The 4,041-nt window shown below is 55.4% G+C and overlaps 1 pseudogene; it reads right to left on the bottom strand.

The window, feature by feature from the left end:
- Positions 1 to 2,535: 2,535 nt before the first annotated feature.
- LOC119306919 lies at positions 2,536 to 3,065 on the bottom strand (annotated as a pseudogene).
- Positions 3,066 to 4,041: the final 976 nt, after the last annotated feature.

Here is a 4,041-nt window from a genome sequence, read left to right as displayed (position 1 = left end):
CGGAGGCACTTACGCGGAGACCAGTGGCGGCTTCTTCACTTCCTTGCGGAAGCGGTTGGCCTTCGCGATCTCCTCCTCCCTCTGGGTCGCGGCGGTCGCCCCCTTGAGCTTCTTCGGCCGGCCGCCAAGAAAGCTCGGCCCGGCCCGGCGCCTCTTCGTGCTGCCTTGACCACCCAAGCCGGCGGCGGAACTCGCGCTCGGCTGGCCGGCCCTTGATTGGTGGCGTGGGGCAGCTTCCCCCTCGGCATCGTCATCGGGCCAGTCGGCAAAAGTGGCCGACAGCCTGAAGCCTCCTCCTCCTTCGGCGTAGGCCTCCATCGCCGCGGCCCCCAAGTCCGGGTCGTTGATGTTGCTCTCCGCTTGATCAGGGACGAACTGGCGGGCCGAGCCCGCGATGCCGGCTGAAGGCTGGATGAGGGGGTTCTGACTCAAGAAAAACCAAAAAGATTAGAAGTCGGATTTGGCTCCAAAGAAGATAAAAGAAGAAGAAAGACGACTTATGACAGGCGGGTGGTTGGCGCGTGAGTACAGCTCCTTGGCGAACTGCCAAGTTGCCGCGAGGTTACAGTTTGAGATATAGTTCACCATCTCCGCCACCTCCGCGTGGGGCATGTCCTTGGAGCAGAGACGACTCGGATCCCGGTGGCCGCTCATCTGACAGATCAGATGAGGTCGACCTTGGAGCGGGAGGACTCGGCGCGCCACGAAGACGGCCAGCAAGTCGGACCCGGTCAAGCACTCCGACTGCGTCAGAGCTCGGAGTCGTGCGACGGTGGCGGCACCAGCGGGAGTCAGCGTCTTGACCCGGTGGGACCAATTGGGGAGCCTCCTAGCCGGTGCGCCGGCTTCGAAAGGCGGCAGGTTGACCCAGTCGCCGTCTGTGGCGACGTTCTTCACATAGAAGTAAGAACGCTGCCACATCTTCACCGACTTGATCAGCGGGATGGCGGGAAACGGATTGTCACCGACCTCCGCATCGCGATGAAGGCGTCGCACTAGGCCGGCACGCCGGCGACGTGTGTGCCGAGCTTTGACTGAAAGAACTCTCCCCACAGTTCGATTGTGGGGAGAACGTCGAGGAAGCCTTCACACAAGGTGGCGAAGGCAGCAAGCAGCACCACCGTGTTCGGGGTGAGGTGGTGCGGCTGGAGGTCGTGGAACTCCAAGAAGGAGCGGAAGAAGCCGCTCGCCGGCAGCGCCAGGCCGCGCATGAGGTGTGAGCGGAATACGACCCGCTCGCCCTCCTCTGGCGCCGGCGCGGCACGGGCTCGCACTAGGTCCGCCCCGGGGAGGCCACGCGTCTTGCGGAGGAACTCGATGATGTCGTCGTCCACCTCGGAGCCGTCCCACATGCCGGAGCGCACGGCAGCAGGTGCAGCGGCGGAGGAAGAGTTCATCGTCGCAAGCGTGTCGTAGCTCGGTGCGGCGGCGGCGAGAGGAAGAAGAAGCAAGAAGGAGGCAAGGGGAGTAGGGGAGATGGGCGCGCGTGCTTCGCCGCTCCCTTCCTCCCGCCTACTTATAGGCTCAGGGGCTGAGAAAAACCCGGTTTATTCTTCTAACCACCTCCCTAAGCACCTAGCATTGTATAAGGCCTTATATTGGAAGGATCCAACCTGCAGGCACATGAACAAAGATCAGATCCACGTGGATCCACTGAAGACAAGCGCCGACCTAATCCCGCGAGCTCCGCTGGAGACAAACCTCCACAGGCCCTCCAATGACGCTAGAAACTTCACCGGAACGGGGGTTAGATGGGGGAGAATCTTATTCCATCTTCAGAGACCCGCAATCGTTCCATCTCTCTGACCAGGACATAAACCCTAAGAGAACTCAAAAAAACATCCAAAAAAATGAAGCTACCCCGCTGGCAAGGACTAAGATCCACTATACCTTCATGGCCCTAAAGCACAGGAGACGAGGTATACCGACACCAGCACCGGCGGAAGGCAGGAGGAACCCTGGCGGCGGCCAGGTACGAGCGCTCTTTCCTGGCGGCTCCTGAGATCGGATCATAGTTTCCTCACAGAGGACAACTTATTTTTCACGGTCTCTAAGAGACGTGCAGGCCCAGCAACGCACAGTTACTGGTCCAGAGTCAACTAGCTATGTAGGAAACTTTATGAACGGAGGGACCAAAATTTCAATTTTTAAATGCGCGGACAGACAAAAAATAAAAAAAAAACACATCATCCTTTATTAATAGGTGTATACTTCATCAGGTTCTTTTTACTCTCCATATAAATTTTGTACAATGCAAAGTATCTATAGTTTGACCAAACATATAGAAAAAAGTATCAACACTCACAATATAGAACAAATATCGTTAGATTTGTTATACAATGTGGTTTCATATGATATATATTTGGTCTTGTATATATTAATACTTTATTATAAATTTGGTGAAACTTTCTAATGTTTGACTTAGACAAAAATCTGATACGCGAAGTAAAATGCACCGAAGCGACTATATAGATGATGTAGCCTTTGAACGGGCCCTTTGTTGATGTGTTCGGGATTCGGGTACCCCAGTTTTTATTATGCGAACGGGGCCGGGGCCGGCTGGGGACTTGGTGCAGCGGTCTGGAGGATGATGATCTTGAGCTTCATGCCGTTCTGGCAGTGCTGGCCGACGGCGCATAAGAACCACCTGTGTCCGGCCTTGTCGAGCGTGAGGCGGTCCTCGCCGGAGGTCCAGACGACGGCGTTGGCCGGCTCGGTGCAGGAGAGGAAGTTCGGCCCGCCCACCTCTATCAGATTGTGGGCGGCGCTGTTGTACCTGAATACTGCGATCAATATAGTAACCACGAAATTAGTTTCCCGTCGCAGAGAAAATGGAGCGATCAAGCGTACGCGTGGACGGAATGGATTAATATAGGTATGTCATTACCTAGCTTGTCGCCGACGACGAACTGCTTTGTCTCAGCCCAGGCCGTGTAGTTGAAATTGAGGGTCCAGCCCTTGTCGTCGCCGACCATGTGCTCCGTGGCGACGGCGGGCCCCTGGAGGAACGCCAGGGCGAGGGCGGCCGCGGCGACCACGGCGACGAGCATCTGCTTGGAAGCCATCACTGAGCAAGCAGCAAACCTTGCGATCGAGATTATGCAATAGCTACTTCTCCTTGCTTGCTGCTAGATGGATGCAGGTCGATCGTGTGCTGTGCTTCTAGTTCTTGCTTTGCATGTATGTATAGTAATCAGGTACGTATGTATACGTAGTAATCACCGTTGGGACTGGAGCGCGTCTTGTCTCTAACCGGAGCTTGCTGATGGCAGCAATGTTGTCAGGCGTCAGTGTGGCGCCAAATGTAATATTGCATTGGCTTCATCGGAACAAAGGATACGCAGCATCAGTCACACAACACAGATGCTCATTGTTTGGTCGTGTAAAACTAAGGGCGTGGTCTTAGTTTGACGCATGGTTTTGGTGTAAATTTTCTTTTCTTTTGAGTTACTAGCACAAACGCGTGCTCAGGCAACCTCCTTTAATTATGGGAAACGTCTCGGCTGAAGCGTCGTGTCGATCCACGTGGATCCTGCGTCTGCCGCGCGTCCTATCTTCTTCCTTCCACCGGAGACCTCACGCGCTGCCATGCGCCGCCGCGCCCGCAGCACATAACAATTCCGTTTGCTACTCGTGCAAAGAGACGACGGCTGGGGGCGGTCGCCATGGCCGCGCTCGAGGGGGCCGAGCACTGGATGCTACGATCAGCAAGCAAAGCTGCGACCGGGAACCCGAGGATTGGAGATGTGGCGCCGTGCGCTTGAATGGGGCGGCGTGGACCTACAAACATGGTGATGTTTTGCTGGAACCTCCTGATTTCGGGGGTACGACCATTGTGGATTTTTGCTGCAACGACAATGAACATCTTTCTTGCTGGAATGGCGGCGAGGGTTGCAACCGAAGTATTGAGAAGCTACAAGATTTTTGACAGATATTATAACCATGGACGACGAATGTTACAACCATAGACGACAGCCGGAGACGACGAATGCTACAACCAAGGACGTGCGTTCGATCCATGCGGCGAGGGTTGCAACCGAC

This window comes from Triticum dicoccoides, chromosome 5B (genome assembly GCF_002162155.2).
Source record: "Triticum dicoccoides isolate Atlit2015 ecotype Zavitan chromosome 5B, WEW_v2.0, whole genome shotgun sequence".
NCBI classification, from domain to species: domain Eukaryota; kingdom Viridiplantae; phylum Streptophyta; class Magnoliopsida; order Poales; family Poaceae; genus Triticum; species Triticum dicoccoides.
Note: the sequence above shows the minus strand (reverse complement) of the source record. Positions and strands in the feature narration are given on the sequence as shown.